General features: G+C 41.7%; 1 protein-coding gene across 1 annotated transcript in view; it reads right to left on the bottom strand.

Moving 5' to 3' along the window:
- LOC113635411 (zeta-sarcoglycan) overlaps positions 1 to 21,879 on the bottom strand; it is a 128,298-nt gene that overhangs the window by 101,403 nt on the left and 5,016 nt on the right. The window lies entirely within an intron of this gene.

Here is a 21,879-nt window from a genome sequence, read left to right as displayed (position 1 = left end):
TATCAGAGTTCCTTTCATTTGGTCTTTGGAATTTAGTTCCTTGTTCTGTAAGTTCTCTTACAGTATTTCACAATTGCTAAAACACTAAACCCCATTCTCTGAACACAATGCTCAGTGGCCTAAACCCATTTGTCGAATCAGTCACTTTGTAGGCAAAACCTTAAACAAGTTCAGGTAGTTCAGACACTGTCTGCAAATCTCATCCACTCTTTTTACAAAGCTCTAAACACATTCTTACTCACTAAAACACATTTTGCACTGTGTTGCAAAATGGTAAATACATGTGGCAAAAGTTAAACACAACTACAACAAAGCTGTCATCGTTTACACGCAACAACTCAAAATTGTTCACACTTGTTTCTAATGATGTGATCAAATCAGTTATTTAGAATATAAGCCAGTTCAAAGTATACACTTCCTATACATACATATATTGTTCATATACATACACTTTCACAGAAGTATGTCTTTCTGTAACACAAAACTATTTATTTATCTCTTTTATATATAGAGGGTGTTTGAAATGGATTCCATGGAAAGGCCCCATGAATATATCTTTGTACTGTAGATGAAGCAGGGTTCAATCTGGCGAAGAGGAGAAGGAGAGGCTGGAACGTAATTGGCCGACATGCCATTGTGGAAGTCCCTGGCTGGTGTGGTGGTAATGTCACCATATGTGCAGCCATAAGCTATAGGGGGGTTCTCCACCGTCATGCAACCCTGGGGCCATATAACACTGACCATCTTCTTACATTTCTGGGTGGTCTTTGGGAGGTTTTGTTTGAATGTGAGCAGCAGGATCATCAGCAGTCAGTGCATCCTGTCTATGTTGTGGTTTGGGACAATGTCAGCTTTCACCATGGTGTCAGACTACATGAGTGGTTCAACATCAACCAGTGGTTCGTGAATGTTTGCCTTCCCCCAGCACTTTCCTCAACACAATAGAAGAGTTTTTTCTCTGAGTGGCGATGGAAGGTCTATGACCATAACCCATATACAAGGGTAAATCTTTTACAGGCAATGGAATTGGCCTGTGATGACATAGGTGTGCAGTGTAGTCAATGCTGGATCCATGCATGTGATGTGGACAAAGTCCTCTGGCCGGACCCAGCACGAAGACGGGATGCTGAGGTAGAATGAGTCGCTCATTGACTTTGATTTTGCAATTGCACAATATTTTGTGTAATACGCTTTTCATTTAGAGTTGTCTTTGTTCTTTGGGCTTACTTTAATTTTATGCTGAAAATACAGAAATTCAATACTGTAATATAGCTGCAAGCAGTGATGGTGGGCCCTCGCACGTTTTTTTATCGCTATACGGTGCCTCTCAGAAAACAGTGCAGTATTTAAAAGTTCACCACATGCACGCACTTATAAAACAATCCAAAATGGCCGACTTCCTGTTGGGCGGAGCTCATAGTTTAGAGCGCGAAAGTTGTTTGGGTCGATGAGATCTATATGCATACCAACTCTCGTACATGTGCGTACATAATTGCCCGATCTGTGCACAAATGTTTGTTTTTGCATTACAGGGGGTGCTACAGAGCCCCCCTGCCACGCCCGTATTCAAGCCTTTGCCCAGGCCTAGTGTCGTACGACTCTGACGTTTTTGAGCATGTTAAGAGACCCCAATTGGCCAATGTGTGCAAAAAAAGAAAAAGAAAATAATAAACCCGAGCAAAAACAATAGGGCTTCGCACCATTCTGTGCTCGGGCCCTAATTACGCGCAGTACTTACAGTATGCAATATATTTGCTGTACTGAGTTGTGAATTATTTACTTTTATTTATGGCAAAATTATTTTCTAAATGCAATAAACATTTTTTTCTCTGTAACTACATGCCCTGGACGTTGTGTTCTCAATTTTTTGATGTAGTGTCTAATGAATGCTGATGAGTGTTTATATATTGACTGGCTGGGTTTATGTTTTGAAAGCATTGTTTGATTTTGAGCACAGATCAAATGGTTTTGAGGCAAGTGTTTGATTTTGCCAGGAGTCAGGGGTTTTGTGAATGTAGTTTAAAGACTGGGTTTTGTGTTTAAAGTTTTGAGAATATGGAAGGTTTCAAGAAATGTGTTTTAGCAATTGTAAAAATACTGTAATGGAAAAGGTCATTTATTCCTGAGTTCCTCACTTCCTTTGATACTAGTGTAGTAGTTCCTAATGTAGAAAATTTTACTTCCTTAATTCTTCAAATCATTACTTGCTTAGTCCCCAGAGTCCTAAAGTCCCAGAGTTCTGTCCTGATCTGTTTCACAGTTTTTCTCAATTGCTAAAACACTAAACCCTATTGTCTGAACCAAATGCTCAGTTGCCTGAACCCACTGATTGAATCAATCACTCTTTAGGTAAAACCATAAGCACTTTACACCTGTTTAGACACAACTTGCCAACACATTTTCATTGTGATGCACCCGTGCTGCATAATGGTGAGCACAGGTGACAAAAGTCAAACACAACAATTAAAGCACAAGTGTCACCACTTGAACACAACAACTCAAAAATGGCCACACTTGTGGCTAATAATGTGACGGAACATATACAGCAAGCCAGTTCAGAGAGCACTGGTTTGCAAGACCCTACAATGGATAGAAGTCTGAGAGGAAGAGTCCGTGTAAGAGGAGGTCGAGGTGGACAGCGAAGACAAAGAACAGTAATATCTAATGAAATCAGAGCTACTGTGATTGACCATGTTCTTGTCCATGGTATGAACATGAGGGAGGCTGGACAAAGGGTACAACAGAACATCAGTAGATAGGGTTGGTCTAACTGTTTGTAGGCCTAGTATTCCATGTATATAGTACTCCATGTTCTCTTTTTGTAGAATTGAAAGACTGCCACATGGGGGTGGGAGGACAGGTATGTTCTCCCCACACCAAGAGACCCTAATTGTTGATATGGTCCGTGAGAACAATGCCATTAAACTGAGTGAAATTCAGCAGAAGATCATTGAGGACCATGTAAATTTTGAGGGTATCAATAGTGTCAGCATCTCTACTGTTGATCGTGTCCTCAAGCACAACAGACTGCGCATGAAACAGCTATACAGAGTGCCATCACAACTCAGACAGAGTCAAAGAACAAAGATTCCAGTATGTACAGGTTGCCATATATCCAGACAATGTTGATTACTCTAAGTAGTTATTTACTGTACTGGCCTAAATCACTTTTTCCCTATCACTCACAAAACTATATGTATTTCTACAGAGGGTTCTTCAACTGGATGCAATGGAAAGACCCCATGAATATGTGTACATGGATGAAGCTGGGTTTAATCTCACCAAAAAGAGAAGGAGAGGCCGTAATGTGATTAGCCATCGGGCCATTGTTGGTGTTCCTGGGCAGCGTGGTGGCAATGTCACATTATGTGCTGCCATCAGCAATCATGGGGTTGTCCACCATCATGCCAACCTGGGGCCCTACAACACTCACCAGCTCCTCATTTTCCTCATCAGCATCCCATCTATGTTGTTGCTTGGGACAATATGAATTTCCACAGAGCCCTCCAGGTTAGAGAGTGGTTCAATATGAACCATCCATCCATCCATCCATCCATCCATCCATCCATCCATCCATCCATTTTCTACCACTTATCCGGAACCGGGTCACAGGGGCAGCTGTCTAAGCAGGGACGCCCAGACTTCCCTCTCCTCAGACACTTCCTCCAGCTCTTCCGGGGGAATACAGAGTTGTTCCCAGGCCAGCCGAGAGACATAGTCCCTCCAGCGTGTCCTAGGTATTCCTCCTCCTGGTTGAACATGCCCGGAACACCTCCCCAGGGAGGCGTCCAGGACGCATCCGGAACAGATGCCCGAGCCACCTCTGCTGACTCCTCTCAATGTGGAGGAGCAGCGGCTCTACTCTGAGCTCCTCCCGAGTGACCAAACTCCTCACCCTATCTCTAAGGGAGCGCCCAGCCACCCTGCGGAGGAAATTCATTTCGGCCGCCTGTATCCGGGATCTCGTCCTTTCGGTCATGACCCAAAGCTCATGACCATAGGTGAGGGTAGGAACGTAGATCGACTGGTAAATAGAGAGATTCACCTTCCGGCTCAGCTCTTTCTTCACCAATACAGACCTGTATATCTCCCGCTCCATCCTTCCCTCACTCATGAACAAGACCCCAAGATACTTAAACTCCTCCACTTGAGGCAGGAACTCTCCACCAACCTGAAGGGGGCAAGCCACCCTTTTTCGGCTGAGAACCATGGCCTCGGACTTGGTGGTGGTGATTCTCATCCCCGCCGCTTCACACTCAGCTGCAAACCATCCCAGTGCACACTGGAGGTCCTGATTTGAGGAAGCCAAGAGGACAACATCATCTGCAAAAAGCAGAGACGAAATCCCGTGATCCCCAAACTGGACTCCCTCCGGCCCCCGACTGTACCTAGAAATCCTGTCCATATAAATAATGAACAGGACCGGTGACAAAGTAGTGATTCAATAAGTCCAAATAAAAGTGGTTCAATATGAACCAAGGTTTTATCAATCTTTGCCTTCCACCGTACTCCCCTTTACTAAACCCCATTGAGGAATTCTTCTCCTCATGGCGGTGGAAGGTATATGAACACCAACCTTACACCAGGGTACATCTCCTGCAAGCCATGGGACTTGCCTGTGGTTTCAAGTGGTGTGGAGGCATGCCAAGCCTGGATACGGCATGCCAGGGGGTTTTTCCCCCGTTGCCTGACCAGACAAAATGTGGCCTGTGATGTGGATGAAGTCCTGTGGCCTGACCCAGTACGGAGACATGCTGTGGCTGAGTAATGGACTTATTTGTGTATTTTTGTACTTTATTTTTACATGGGCTTACTGTACACAAGTGTCAAATGCATAAGATTTCTGTGTTTTCTTTTTGTACAAGTGCTAAATGCACAGGTTTTTTTTTTGATTTGCAACATGCATTTATCCTACAGTGAACAATAAACATTTATTTCTTCAGCTTCATGTCCTGAGCACTGTGTTTTCTATTTTTCTACGTAGTGTTTAGTGACTGTTCCGTAGTGATTTTAATTTTGATTGACTCGGGCACGATTTGACAACATAGTTCAGTTTTGAGCACAGTTTTGAGGTGAAAGTTTGGTTTTGCAAGGAGAGTATGAGGTTTTGTGAATGTAGCTTGAGAATTGGGTTTTGTGTTCACAGTTTAGAGAAAAGGAGAGCAGCTTTCAAGAAATGTGTCTTAGCATTCAAGAAAAACTGTAATAATTATGTAGCATGAGAGAGAGAGAGAGAGAGAGAGAGATAAAGAGAGAGAGAGAGAGCGAGAGAGAGAGAGAGAGTGACAGACAGAGAGAGATAGATAGACAGAGAGAGAGAGAAATACAGAGACAGAGAGAGAGAGAGAGACAGAGAGTGAGAGAGAGACAGAGAGTGAGAGAGAGAAGCACCATGAGTAGATCCTTTTTGAGGTGATGATGGAGCGAGGACATTTACTTGATTCATTTTTCCTCCATCTCATTCTCACAGCAAAGCCTTTATTATTATTTTTTTTTTTCCTCCATGAGGACGGAGTTGTTCCGTTAGCAGCGAGGGGGACGCAGCTCACACTCCGCCTCATAATCACACACGCTGCACTTTCCCCTGACTGAGATCGGAAAAAATGCTGGCTGCAATATTGGTAAATTGAAAAATATCTCCACGCGACTCGACGCTGGCATGGCCCTGGGGACCGGAGCACGGAGAGAAATGTGCTCCAGCTTCACTTTTTACCGTAATGACGTCAGGAAACTGATGGAGGCATTTCAGCTCTGCTCCTAATGCACCGCAAACACTTCCTCTCTCCGTCTTCAGGCTCCTCTCCTTTTTCCATCAGCTCAGGTGAGATTCAGCGAGACGTTATTACTATAGACATCAGGAGAGGAAATTACCCAGAAGGCTCTGCAGACAAGTTGCTACAAATCAGTGAGTGAACCTTAAAAAGGTCAATAAAGTTTTTTACTTTGTGCTTTTTTATCGCTCCAACCAGATTCAGCAAAGCTTCTGCAGTTGTCCTGTAGTGATGTGCGATACCACTTAATTCCTATTCGATCCGATACCAAGTAATACCCAGGCTGGTATTGCCGATATCAATACCAATACTTTTTAGGTATTTTATGTGTAGTGTGATATGACAACTAGTTTAACATAAAGTAAAAAGGTAGGCTGTAGGCATACCAATTCCAAATTATAGCTGCATAATGACAAGACAATAAACTTCTCTCATATTATTTATTTATAAAGAAAACCTCAGACTTGTAAAACAGGTTGAAAATTACACACAAATAAAAAAATTTGACTCTTAACCTTGTCACAAAATATTCCATATCCACTTTTTGCTGTTCTTTCATGATGATGTATGCAAAAAATGAATGATCTATTCAAAATTAACTTAGAAAACTTAACTGTTTTTTGTCAATTTTATTTTTAGGATGGCACTACCTGGAAATAAATGTGTGTGGTCACAGCCTCTCTCAATACACTCTTAGCACTGATCTCGGGAAAGCTAGTTGTTGCATTTATTTCAATAGGATAGCTTACTTCATGTTTCACTAGTATTTTCTATTTGAACAAACTGCTTTCTGTTAGCTTGTTGTAAGAATGCTGGGATTCCGGGGAACTGTTGAACATTAAAAAACTAAAGCCTTAACAGACGTGAATAACTTTCCCACAGTCAGTGATAACGCGACTATCATGCTATCTTTCTGTACCTGGATAACGTCTGCCGCTGCTGCCAAATGACTCACTGATTATAACTTATTAGATATTTAGCAAGGTTTGTAGTGTTACCACTGTATTTCACTGTCTTTCCACACACATCACACACAGCATCACTGCTGTCTTTACAGCTCAAATACAGCCAGACATGACTTCTTTTGCACTCAGCCATAGTCACTGTTCAGTCTGCAGTTTTCGTAGTGGGAAAATAAAGGGCTGCAGTGACTGGCTCCGTCACAGAGCAGCAGTGCACACACACCTGACTGGCAGAAGGAGAAGTAGTTCCTTCCCCTAACCGGATATAATTAGACTTTTCTGGTGACAGCAAGTTACTTATGATAACATAAACAATCACTCGGAATTACTGAGTTTAAATATCGATTGTTGGGATCGTAAATATCGATACTTTATCTTCGATCCGCACATCACTATCGTCCTGGACTTTAGTCTGCGCTCCTGACTTCCTTTCACTGTTTTCTATCGTTTCCTATTTTGCTTCATCAATTCCTCAGTTCCTGAAAAGCATTAGCTCCTGATTTCCTGCTCAGGACACATGGCCCTGCTGCTAATTTAGCTCATGTAGCTCATTTAGCTAGCTCATTAACAACAGATTGATTAGAAAAGTGCTCATTTACAAACAATTAAGAAAGATCAATAAACTCTTCTGGCTTTCGGTCACATTAGTGTTGTAGTTAACCTCAGTTTTGTGTAGGTTGACTTCCTGTCTCGAGTTTCTGGATTAGCTCACCTTGTTTACCTGCTTCATGCTAAGTGTTTACACTAGCTGTTTGTCAACAGCACACAACATTGCTATTAGCCAGATGGTGTAGCTAAATGTCGAGCAGTCGTAGTAGGATGTTAAGGCCAACCCGGCTCTTTAAGCACCGCCCACAGTGAACAGCATCAGTGTTAACATTTACACATTTATTAAAAATATTTGTGCTACAAGGTAAAAAAAAATCCTCAATAGGAAAGTCTGAGAAGAGAAAGAAAAAAGATCCTCAGATAAATGAAGATTATTCTGAATTCAGAAGAGATTCAAGAGAGATTCAAGAGAGAGAGAGAGAGAGAGAGAGAGAGAGAGAGAGAGAGAGAGAGAGGGAGAGACAGAGACACACAGAGAGAGAGAGAAACAGAGAGAGAAACAGAGAGAGAGAGAAGCTATTTTTCTGTTAGCATTTATTCTCCACACACACACACACACACACACACACACACACACACACACACACACACACACACACACACACACAGAATTGACTGACTGAAATGGAGCTCTATTTCCCATTTCCTCTGAATGTCTCATCTTAAGTATTAAATAATCAGCAGTCCAGAGGGAAGAAAGGAGGAAAAACCCTTCAAAGAAAGAAGAGATTGTGCTTCTCAAAGAGCTGTGAAATCACCAGCAGCATCCTGTACATGAGTATAGCATCACCTTTCATATTCAAAGGTCAGTAGGTATTTCTGGCTCCGCCCACTTCCACCCCTTTACACACACACACACTGCTGTTTTTTATGTCATGTTCATGATAAAGAATCCGATCGAAGTAGTTAACGTAACAGTTCTGAACATTATGAGCTTGGGAAAAGGGGGGTGGAGCTTCCAGTGTGTCATCTGTCAATCACTCCCCACTCACATGCTCCTGGGTTTGTTTTTAATTGATTGCTCATGTTAGCTTACATGTTAAAAGTACACTATGTGACCTGTGTACAGTTTGACGAGAGTAAACACTCATGATTGAAGGGGAATGCTCTTAAAATCCATCCTGGGATTTGAACAGACAACCTTCCTCTTATTATTTTCCATCAGGGAGAAAATAGATAGATTTAACCTGGCCTATGCTAGCGAAATGACCTTAACTTGACCTTTGCAGGTCAGACGGATTCTTTCTTAAACGATCCACATTGATGATGTTTCACTATTCACACCCATGGGATTGTGGGTAATAAGGATTAGTATTAAAGCTGACATCATTGACCTAAAGCCAAATGAGTGTTGGTTTTAGGGTTTAAACACTGATGGATGGGGAAGAGAGAGAGAGAGAGAGAGAGAGAGAGAGAGAGAGAGAGAGAGAGAGAGAGAGAGAGAGAGATCCCATATTAATGTTAGCCTCATTAATTATGCATTCATGTGTTTTTACACACACACACACACACACACACACACACACACACACACACACACACACACACACACACAAACAGTTTTGTTTATGGTTTTTTTTTCAAGAGTTATGTCCCTCCTCCAACAAAATTAGTCACGTGTTGCTGCATCTTCACAAGGTGGCAGTCTGATTTTCCACTGCTTATCGTTTTGGGTCTATTAGCATGTTGTTGTTAAGAAAATTCGGTTTCAAGCTTGTTTTCATGTCCATTGTTTTTCTCCCTGGTTAGTTTTCTTCTGTGGATAACCACCAAACCTGTGTCTGTGCCAATAAAACAGTAAGTACAGTATATTGTTTTTTGCAATGCTTCATTATCTATATAGGAGTACCCTACTGTACGTAGCCAACACGAACATCAACAAAAAATTAACTGCTTAAAGGTGGGGTCTCTGTAGTTAGAGAAATGCTTCAGAAAACTGCGTTGGGGTGCCAAACTAAACAAAAACAAAACTAACGTGTAGCCTATGAGCAAAAAGGGGCAGGTCTTGTCAATATGGGCAGAGAAAGTGTTCAGTGCGCATGTGTAACATTAGCAGAAAGCGATTTTAACATTGCCATGGAGGATAAAAACAAAGAAAGAAAGTGAAGAAAGGCTTACGATAAGGCAAGAAGTAGGACCCGTGTTAATATAGGATCAGCTTTCCAGCGCTGGAGAGAACTGAACGTCTTCCACGTGAAATGGAGCTAAACCTTTCACAGTACAACACACAGTACTACAAAAACACATTTGTAATACCATAGTATTACTCATTGTGTTCATTTATTGATAAAAATATCCCCTCAGTCAACTTGTCTGGGTTATACTTGGGTTATACTTGTCTGGTGTATTTGTTGGGCGGAGCTATCAAAACAGGGGTGGGACCCATTTGGGGTATTGGTGTGTTTGTTTTGGTGATTTGAAATGTCAACATTGGCTTTCAAACAACGGAGACCGCACCTTCAAAATCCAAAAGCCTGTGGCTGGGACTCATTAGTTAGGGCTTGGTTGTAAACACAGTGCTCTTGCAGGTAGAACATTTCACCATCAGACCCTTCCAGTGGACTAGGTTTCACCTGAACCTGCTAAAAGAATGAACAGATATCCTGTGGCCAAATTTTATTTTAATTTCAATGTAGATTTTTACAGAATCTTCAGTCTTCCCTAAACAGTCCACTTTTTTGCTCTTTCAAAGTTATATATATATAGGCTTTTTTCTATATATATGTACAAGGTATTCTGTGAGTTGGTCAGTGGGAACAAAGTATAAATGTGGATGGTCTGAGAAGGTGGAGAGCACAATACATCTTCACAGGATCATTCAGCAGTTTAAGGCGAAAGTCATGTTACACGATCATATGACTACCTTCAATCAATTTTTGCCAAGCTGAATGACAAATAAAGACATGAGCTTCTGTTTAAAAATTAAATCCATCCATCATCGATCCATGATTTCTACCCCAGGGTTCTGGGGAACCTAGAGCCTTAGGACAGCTGGTACATGGTGCCAAGCCATCGGAGGATACAATCACACAAACACTTAAACACTATGGACACTTTAGAGATGCCAATCAGCACATCATGGCTTTGAACTGAGTGGAGAATACAGAGTACCTGGAGGAAACCCACAAAGTCTGTGAACACAAGGTGAAGGCGGGACTCAAACCCTCAGGTCAAAATGCCAGATCTGAGGCAAATGTGCTACCAGTAAGCCACTGTGACCCTCAGAAAATACATCAACATACTAAATCGGCACACCATACTGGCTGGGATGAGTCTGGCTAGTTGAGATTATGGGGCCATGTTTTGGCAGAGCTCCAGACCCAGGCTTGTGTGGCAGATATCCTCAAGATTTGATCCCTACAATCTCACTAGATCATCTTGAAGTGAAGCATGGAAAATGAAATATCTTCAGTGCATCCCTGATCTTAGCTCCTCTTCTGGTAGTCCCTCAAGACCATCTCTTCATTTCATTAATTGTGCCCCGTTTTTTCCTTTCTGGTCATAACTTACTGGTTTGTTCAGAAGGCAGAGCTAAGAAGCAAAGAGAATGAAACAAGATGGTGCAATTTATAAAAATAAATGAGAAGCAGTCTTTGTCACATTCCCACCCTGACTTCATCTCTCAAAAGAAAATACAGCAATAAAAGAGAATCGATGAGGCATGAAGAGACAGAGCGAGAAAATCAAAGAGATAAAGAGACATAGAGAGAAGAGTGACTGTTCTTATCTTAGAAAAAAAGCCACTTGTCTTCTTGTCACTGACAGACAAGGGTGAGAAATCTGTTCTTTTCTTCCTTCGTTCATTCTTTTCCTCCTAACACACCTCTCTCATGGTGCTCAGCATGTGGGAGACGCTTGGCTGAGGAAACGAGGGTAAAAAAGCGACAAGACAAGAGAGAGAGTGAAAGAGAGGAGGTTTTAAACTGTACCATTTACCGGATAAAAAGTTACATTTTCCAAATGTAATTTTGCATTTCCAGCCCTGACTGATCTCCAAAAAGGGCATAAAATGTGTGTGTGATAGTCTGTGAAGTGTTTCTTACTGAACATTGACATTATGGATCATCCAGCCAATAGGAAATGGCATTTTATCACTATTTTACAAATAATTATGTTCTTGAGTCACATCTTTTCCTCGCTTCCTCAGAGGGTGAAGCTGAGAACTGAGGCAAAGAATCGAGGACAAATGAGATGTGTTCACTGAAGTGCCACATCAAAGCAACTTTTTTGCGTTATGTGGAGGCTTTTTACAAACAAATTATTTACATCTGTGTGTATCTCATCTAGTAGCCTTGTATCACTTCGTTCCCTGATTCTATAAAAATTGCTGACTTTGATTTACATGCAGGTTACAAACAGGGACACAGGATTGAACTTGAAGGGTTTGACGGTATACAGTGTAAGAACACCAATGAGAATACCAATAGGGACCTCAATGAGAACGCCATTAGTGATACCAATGAGAACACCAGTGAGAACACCAATGAGAAAACCACTAGGGACACCAATGAGAACACCAGTGAGAACACCAATAAGAACACCACTAGGGACACCAATGAGAACACCAGTGAGAACACCAATGAGAAAACCACTAGGGACACCAATGAGAACACCAGTGAGAACACCAATGAGAAAACCACTAGGAACACCAATGAGAACACCAGTGAGAACACCAATGAGAACACCAATGAGAACACCAGTGAGAACACCAATGAGAACACCAATGAGAACACCAGTGAGAACACCAGTGAGAACACCAATGAGAACACCAGTGAGAACACCAATGAGAACACCAATGAGAACACCAATGAGAACACCAGTGAGAACACCAATGAGAACACCAATGAGAACACCAGTGAGAACACCAATGAGAACACCAATGAGAACACCAATGAGAACACCTGTAAGGAATTCTCATCCATCGCTTGGACAGGGTAACCCTCTTTTCATCTGCCACCTGGGCAGGGTAACCTAAAATTCAGCCTCTCGCACATCTGCTTGGTTTCTGTTCTCCACAAGGCCTTGGGGAAGTCTCAATGAAACACACACGAGTCAGTCTTTCAAAGAGAAGTTCCAAAGTTTATTAGGAAAAGCAGGAATATATAGTCGTCCAAGAAAAGGGAGGGTGTAGTGAGTGTGTGTTGGTATGTGTGAGCATCTATGTTTAAGTGACCTCTCAGTTGCCCCAGTGAAGTCAGACCTTATAGGGATATAAACCTATACTTCCCTTAGTTCCTATAGTTGGTAACAAAAAGAATGCTTATGGCAGGGCCACCTGTGGTAAGGCTAATTATGGTAGGGACAAGAGTGTGTCCATGTGTTGGGTGCGTGTGTGTGTGTGTGTGTGTGTGTGTGTGTGTGTGTGTGTGTGTGTGTGTGTGTGTGTGTGTGTGTGTGTGTGCAACATTACCAGAAAAGATTGTTGTATGCAATTATTCTCAACACCACTAAGGACCAAGTGAGAACACCAATGAGAACACCACTAGGGACACCAGTGAGAACACCAATGAGAACACCATTGAGAACACCATTGAGAACACCAATGAGAACACCAATGGAGACCTCAATGAGAACACCAATGAGAACACCACTAGGGACACCAATGAGAACACCAGTAGGGACACCAATGAGAACACCAGTCAGAATACCAATAAGAACACCGGTGAGAACACCAATGAGAACACCGGTGAGAACACCAATGAGAACACGAGTGAGAACTCCGGTGAGAACACCAATGAGCACACCAATGAGAACACCACTAGGGACACCAGTGAGAACACCATTGAGAACACCAATGAGAACACCATTGAGAACACCAATGAGAACACCAATGGAGACCTCAATGAGAACACCAATGAGAACACCACTAGGGACACCAATGAGAACACCAGTCAGAATACCAATAAGAACACCGGTGAGAACACCAATGAGAACACCGGTGAGAACACCAATGAGAACACGAGTGAGAACTCCGGTGAGAACACCAATGAGCACACCAATGAGAACACCACTAGGGACACCAATGAGAACACCACTAAGGACACAAGTGAGAACACCAATAAGAACACCACTAGGGACACCAATGAGAACACCACTAGGGACACCAATGAGAACACCACTAGGGACACCAATGAGAACACCACTAGGGACGCCAATGAGAACACCAATGAGAACACCAGTCAGAACACCAATGAGAACACCAATGAGAACACCAGTAAGAACACCAGTGAGAACACCAATGAGAACTCCAATGGAGACCTCAATGAGAACACCAATGAGAACACCACTAGGGACACCAATGAGAACACAAGTGAGAACACCAATGAGAACTCCACTAGGGACAGCAATGAGAACACCAGTGAGAACACCAATGAGAACACCAAAGAGAACACCACTAGGAACACTAATGAGAACACCACTAGGGAGACCAATAAGAACACCACTAGGGACACTAATGAGAACACCACTAGGGACACCAATAAGAACACCAATGAGAACACCACTAGGGACACTAATGAGAACACCACTAGGGACACTAATGAGAACACCACTAGGGACACTAATGAGAACACCAGTGAGTTTAATACACCATATCAATGCTAAAACATTACTTAGTTGCCATCTAGAGGCAAAGTGTTCATCATAGGCCATAAACGTGCTTCCAGGGACAAGACCTTTACTTCTTGTATCACAAAACAGTCTGAACTTGCAGTCCTCTAATGTTTTAACCAGTGTCCATGTTGGGGTCTCATCAAGGTGTGGAAGTAACAGTTACAGTATGCACTTTCTCACACAACAGGTGTACCATCAGATTCCCAAGAGAAGTTCACATGAAGACACTCGATGTGGAGATTTACACATGTTATTCATCTCAAACCCTAATTAGCTACCTAACTAGCCATCTTGTGTTATTCAGTATCATGTTCACTCAAAGTCTTCCTGCATGTCACTCCAATTCCTCATCTAATTAATTTCTCCTCTTGTCAACACGAGACGGATGTGGCAGCTTTAGGCGAAGACTCACACGACACACACAAACACTTTAACACAACCCAAGGAGGGAAAATAAAAACAACAACAATAAAAAAAACAAAAAGCAGTAAGGCTTGAGAAGGACGAAGAAGACACTTGAGGCGGTGGATCAGACATATCATCAGATCAAACATAGACTTCAGACGTAATCGGAGCAGCGGCGGAAAATTGAAATGAAAAAGAAGAAGAGAAATCATACAAGAAATGATATTCACATTGTGACAAGAAAATGTGTGTGTGTGTGTGTGTGTGTGTGTGTGTGTGTGTGTGTGTGTGTGTGTGTGTGTGTGTGTGTGTGTGTGAGAGATAGAGAGAGAGAGAGAGAGAGAGAGAGAGAGAGAGAGAGAGAGAGAGAGAGAGAGAGAGAGAGAGAGAGTGAAGGTCACTGGATAATCCGTCCATGGAGAAATGAATGGGAGAGAAGTTCCATTCCTGAGGTAACATTAGCATAATACATGCATCCACAGTGTTCACACAGGAACTCACACACCATTAACTACATCATTCTGTTCAAAATCAAGTGCAAACCGAACAGACTGCATTCCTTCACCTTCGAACCCTTACACACGGTGTACATCCCCATTTAAAACATATAGCACCAAGGACTTACTCTAGAGTATATATAAGTATAGCAATGTGTTAAGTATAATGTGCTGTGTGTGTGTGTGTGTGTGTGTGTGTGTGTGTGTGTGTGTGTGTGTGTGTGTGTGTGTGTGTGTGTGTGTGTGTGTGTGTGTGTGTGTATCACCACATCATTTTGTCAACAATCAGATAAAAAAATGTATCTGTTTCTACTCACATTTAACATTAAGATGCTGTAATTGCCTGTTTGTCTGTTTTTCTCTCTTTAACGAGGCAAAGCATTTTTAATCCCAGAGAAACTCCTCTGTCCTGAATATGTCTGAAAAGCACTGACACTGGAGACTCCTTCCCTGGAGACTCACACAGACACATTTCTGCTTACAAAAAACTTCAGCAGATGAAAGATTTCTTTAATTTGTCTGTTTTTTTTGTCTTAACCAGTGTTGTAATGTAACGAAGTACAAATACTTCGTTACTGTACTTAAGTAGAAATCTCACGTATCTGTACTTTACTTCGCTATTTAAATTTATGTCAACTTTCACTTTTACGCCACTACATTTCCTAGATAAAATGTATACTTTTACTCTGTTATATTTCCACTAAGCATCTTTGTTACTCGTTACTACAAAATAAAATCAAAAGAAATGTGTGTGACTGCTCACTAGGATCACTGCTCCTAGATTGCATTACGCACGTACGCACGCTCTACGGAGAAGCACAGGCACGCGCAGCGTGCACGCGCGGTCAGAGCTGGAGGTATAACGTTAATCGGCTGAAAGCTGTAAATACGGCAACCAAAAGCAGTGAAATTTCACTATTCTTATTACCAGAGTTGTAGCACAAACAAAATATTAATGCAAACAATCCATACAATACTAAATAAAAATAACATTTATTGATTTGGTCTTTGTCCTGTGAATATTTTTTTTATTAATGACTGCATTCATTGGACACACGGTTTGTAGAGAATGCACACATACATGAACTGATTTGATTCAAGACTGATTTGTTTCAAGACTCTAGTACGATACTTGTACTTTTACTCAAGTATTGCTTTCTAGTACTTTATACAACACTGGTCTTAACGTATGATAGCTGATTTATCCACAGTGCACACTGTGTGTGTGTGTGTGTGTGTGTGTGTGTGTGTGTGTGAGTGTGTGCGTGTGTGTGTGTGTGTGTTTGTGAGTGAGTGTGTGTGTGTGCGTGTGTGTGTGTTTGTGTTTGTGAGTGAGTGTGTGTGTGTGCGTGTGTGTGAGTGTGCATGTGTGTGTGTGTGTGTGTGTTTGTGAGTGAGTGTGTGTGTGTGTGCGTGTGTGTGAGTGTGCATGTGTGTGTGTGTGTGTGTGTGTGTGCACATGTGTGTGTGTGTGTGTGAGTGTGTGTGTGTGTGTGTGTGTGTGTGTGTGTGTGTGTGGTGTGTTTGTGTGGGTGTGTGTGCTCATATGTGTGTGTGTTTATGTGTTTGGCTGTGTGTGTGTGTGGGTGTTTGTGTGTGTGTTTGTTGATTTGTGTGTTTGGTGTGTGTGTTGTGTTGTTTGTTTTGTATGTTGTGTTTTTTTTTTGGGTGTTTTCATTTGTGTTTTGTTTTTTTTTGTGTCATGTGTATTTATGTATGTGGTTTTTTTTTAATTTTTCTTTTTTGGTTACTCTCGTTTTTTTTTTTTTGTGTGTTGTGTGTGTGTGTGCCTTTGTGTTGTTGTGGGTGTTCCTGGTGTGTGTGTGTGTGTGTGTGTGCATGTGTGTGTGCATGTGTGTGTGTGTGTGTGCATGTGTGTGTGTGTGTGTGTGTGCATGTGTGTGTGTGTGTGCATGTGTGTGTGTGTGTGTGCATGTGTGTGTGTGTGTGTGTGTGCATGTGTGCATACATTTACATTTACATTTACAGCATTTGGCAGACACCCTTAGCCAGAGCGACGTACATAAGTGCTTAAATCTCTAGCATTGAATACATTAATGCTGGCTCACTAGGTTACATACTTAAGATACCATGAGTTTAAAACATTTGTTCAAAGTTACAATGAAAAAGTGTTTTTTTTTTAAATAATGCAAAAGATAAGGAAAGAAGTGCTAGTTGAAGTGTTTCCTGAGTAAGTAGGTCTTCAACTGCCGCTTGAAAATAGCCAGTGACTCAGCTGTCCGGACCTCTAGGGGAAGTTCATTCCACCACCTTGGTGCCAGAACAGAGAAGAGTCTTGTAGTAAACTTGCCTCTTACCCTGAGAGATGGTGGAACCATTCGAGCAGTGCTGGTAGATTGGAGGTTGCGGGGTGCAGTGCAAGGAATGATGAGGGCTTTGAGGTAAGAGGGGGCTGGTCCATTTTTGGCTTTGTAGGCCAGCATCAGTGTTTTGAATCTGATGCGTGCAGCTACCGGAAGCCAGTGGAGAGATTGCAGCAGCGGGGTGGTTTGCGAGAACTTTGGCAGGTTGAAAACAAGCTGGCAGCTGCATTTTGGATCATCTGCAGAGGACGGATTGCGTTCATAGGTAGACCTGCCAGCAGTGCATTGCAGTAATCCAGTCTAGAAATGACAAGAGACTGAACAAGTACCTGAGCAGCCTGTGTGGACAAAAATGGCCAAATTCTTCAAAAGTTGTAGAGAAGAAAGCGAGAAACCATACGGTCACTGTGTATCTAACGGTAAGTGAAGTAATGCGTTTATCAGGAAGCACTTCAGCACCATGGGATATGTACAGTAGATCATCTGCAAACCATCACACACACACACACACACACACACACACACACACACACACACACACACACACACAGTCGACTGTGTAGGATGTGGATATTGCCATGCTACATCCTACTCACTCTTTCTTTCCTTTCCCTTTATTTGTTATTATTATTTCTCTTTGAACAATGAAGCCCACTGAAGTGCTGCTAATTATTTCCCCTCTTCATTAAATGAACAAAAACACTGGCACTTAGTGGAAAATCTGCAAAGTAAATCGAACAAATCACTGCACAGTGTGGAAAATACTGCCAGATAGGGTTAGTTAAAATATATATATATATATATATATATATATATATATATATATATATATATATATATATATATATATATATATATAACAATACATATTAGTATTAATTAAACAATACATTCTGGTGAAAACAAACAAAAGCAAAAACATGAGTGTAGACAATTAATTATCCCACTAGTCTAGAGTTACACAAAAGAGGACTCACTAAAGTAAACCTTCAGCTCATATCAGCCACATGGACAGAGCTGTAAAGTCTCGAGCTCTCGCTGGTTCACTCAGACAACACGGTTAACACACAGCAATAAATAAAGAGATATAAACTCTTGTAGATGTGTAGAATGAATAAAGATTTAGACATCATGATACTGACACAGTTGTTCTCTTTGCCAAAGCAAAAGTTCTTTCTTTTCCTGTGTGAAACAAGCTTGGAGTTCATTTTCACCTGAAAACAGGAAGTGAGTCATATCCCAGGAACAGCTTGCCATTCAGATTTAACACAGCTTCCTTTGTACTAGTAGAATCTCCATCACACTCCATCACACTCCATCACACTCTCCATTACACTTTCCATCACACTCTCCATTACACACTCCATCACACTCTCCATCACACTCCGTCACTCTCTCCATCACACTCCATCAAACTCTCCATCACACACTCCATCACACTCTCCATCACACTCCATCAAACTCTCCATCACACACTCCATCACACTCTCCATCACACTCCATCAAACTCTCCATCGCACACTCCATCACACTCTCTATCACACTCCATCACACTCTCTATCACACTCTCCATTACACTCTCCATCATACTCTCCATCACAGTCTCCATCACACACTTAATCACATTCTTCATCATACTCTCTATCACACTCCATCACTCTCCATCACACTCCATCACACTCTCCATCACACTCTCCATCACACACTCCATCACACTCTCCATCACACTCTCCATCACACTTTCCATCACACTCTCCATCACACACTCCATTACACTCTCCATCACACTCTCCATCATACTCTCCACCACACTCTCCATCACACACTCCATCACACTCTCCATCACACTTTCCATCACACTCTCCATCACACACTCCATCACACTCTCCATCACACACTCCATTACACTCTCCATCACACTCTCCATCATACTCTCCACCACACTCTCCATCACACACTCCATCACACTCTCCATCACACTTTCCATCACACTCTCCATCACACACTCCATTACACTCTCCATCACACTCTCCATCATACTCTCCATCACATTCCATCATACTCTCCATCACACTCTCCATCACACACTCCATCACACTCTCCATCACACACTCCATCACACTCTCCAACACACACTCCATCACACACTCCATCACACTCTCCATCACACTTTCCATCACACTCTCCATCACACTCTCCATCACACTCTCCATCACACTCTCCATCACACTCTCCATCACACATTCCATCATACTCTCCTTCACAATCTCCATCACGCACTTAAACACATTCTTCATCACACTCTCTATCACACTGCATCACACTCTCCACCACACTTCATCACACACTCCATCACAACACTATTACACTCTATATCACGCTTTCCAACACACTTCATTACACACTCATCATAATCTCCATCTTACACTCCATAATATATTTCATCACACACTCCATCACACACTCCCACGCACACTCTCATCACACTCTTTTCACACTCTACATCACACACTCTCATCACACAGTTCCATCACTCACTCCATTACACTCTCCATCACAGACATTTTTTTCCTAGTGGAGACTCCCAATACACACTAACTGTACAAACAAACTGCAGTGTGTGTGCGTGTGTGTGTGTGTGTGTGTGTGTGTGTGTGTGTGTGTGTGTGTGTGTGTGTGTGTGTGTGTGTGTGTGTGTGTGTGTGTGAGAGAGAGAGAGAGAGAGAGAGAGAGAGAGAGAGAGAGTGAGCACTGCAGGAATATTTCAGTTGAAGGTTGTGTGGTGTTATGGGTTTAATAACAAAAATGACATGAAACAACACACGGACTAAAGACAGGACAAAGAAAACAGTAGATTCTGTGATGCACAAGGCAACGTGGCACAGTTAAATAGACACGGTGATCACAATAGGAAACAGGTGTGTAGACAGGGAGGAGCAGACGAAGGCGGGGCGGACACGTGACGAGGAACATAAACAAACAACTGCACGTGGCCAAAGTCCGGGCTGAGTCATGACAGTTAGACACATTAATATTATTGAAAAAAAATATTTTTGTTCAAATTTTCAAAATAAATTAATTTCAAAGAAATAAATGTATTTATTTCATGAACCGTGCATCCAGGAAGACGACTCGGCTGGTGTGATGGCTAGCACTCTGTCTTATTTTTTTAATTGTTCCTCTCTTGAAGTAAATGAAATTAAAAACAACAACGATGGCAGCAAGGGACAAATAACTGCAAACGCATCACATTTCCAAACACATTAGCAGCCTAATTTATTCTCCTTGGAGCAAATAAGGAATCAGGGAAGAAAGTTTCATTCGTACGCCACCACTCAAGATTAAAACTTACCACAAAAAAAAAGCAGGAAGCTGAAAGCGCTACATGGGCTTGTTTTATACAGCAACACAGAAAGAGGTCTTGACCTGAGAACGAAGGATTCTACACTGTACAAATGATCCAGTCCTTCTCTCTGAGCTAGCAGAACAATCCAGTTAGCATGTTAGCAGTTTACTTCTTGTTGTTGTTTACATCTTGTAGTGTTTCATATAAACATTAAATTGTTTCCTTTTATCGTTCCACAAAATAGTTAAAGAGTTTATTATCCCAACATTTCTTATTTGTTTGGAGTTACTCATGAGCCGAGTTTGCTCGATGTTTTAATGCTGCAGTTTGTTTAATTAGCACAAAACTAGTGTATTAAACTAAAGTTTATATATGAAAATTAATACTTTATATATGAAAAGTGTAATTTTATTATATGCAAACAGGAACTAAAGGCTTGTGTCCAGGAAGTGCTTGGCCCCCTTAAACGCAGCGTGCAGTTGGAATTCTTATATGTTTGATTAAAATAATCTCAGCATCTAAAGTGTCTTTATTTCTGCAGGTATATTTATAAAAGATACGATCTGGTTCGTCTCCATCTTGCTCCTATAAAATGAGGAGGATGAGGATTTAGTGTGGATGAGCTGCATTACTGCAAGCTTTACCTTTTATAGTATTTGGTGGGCGTAGCTAAATGTCCATTTAAATGTGATGCAAAAGCAGGCGAATCCCATTTAAAGGCGAATCTCCTAAACTTCATCAGATAGATAGATAGATAGATAGATAGATAGATAGATAGATAGATAGATAGATAGATAGATAGATAGATAGATAGATAGATAGATAGATAGATGTTCAAGAGCTGTATTATTTTTCCTGCTTTCTGTCTCATGTGCTTGAATCATGCTTCAAAAATCCTTCAGAGCTCCTACTCGACTTCTGACCCTCGAGTGAAAGCCTTTATTTATTTATATTTGTTCCATTCACCATGTCTCATGCTGACATGACGAGAGGATGAAAAGGAATGAGACACTACACAGCTGTGCATTTGTGGTGAAAAAGCAAAAAAACAGGTGGTGAAAAAAATTCATCTTGATCATAGAGATATCTTAATGTACATCTAGAAGTCCGTGATGTTCCATCCTCCAATCCACAGTTCCTGAACCTCACGTGAACCCGCCTGTGTTCCAAGTGCTGTGCTTCCTTAATGATGATGGCTTCCTTCATCAAGGTCGCTTTCATCTTCTTTATTTCAAAAAAGAATAAAACATCTCTCATGATGGTCACTAAAACATACACATGCTCAGTGGTTCACTCAGGAAGTCTGCTTGGATCTCTAAGAGCTGTTTACAGTCCATACCTTCAAATTCTGTA

This window comes from Tachysurus fulvidraco, chromosome 7 (assembly GCF_022655615.1).
Source record: "Tachysurus fulvidraco isolate hzauxx_2018 chromosome 7, HZAU_PFXX_2.0, whole genome shotgun sequence".
NCBI lineage: Eukaryota > Metazoa > Chordata > Actinopteri > Siluriformes > Bagridae > Tachysurus > Tachysurus fulvidraco.
This window is presented reverse-complemented; position numbering and strand designations above follow the sequence as displayed.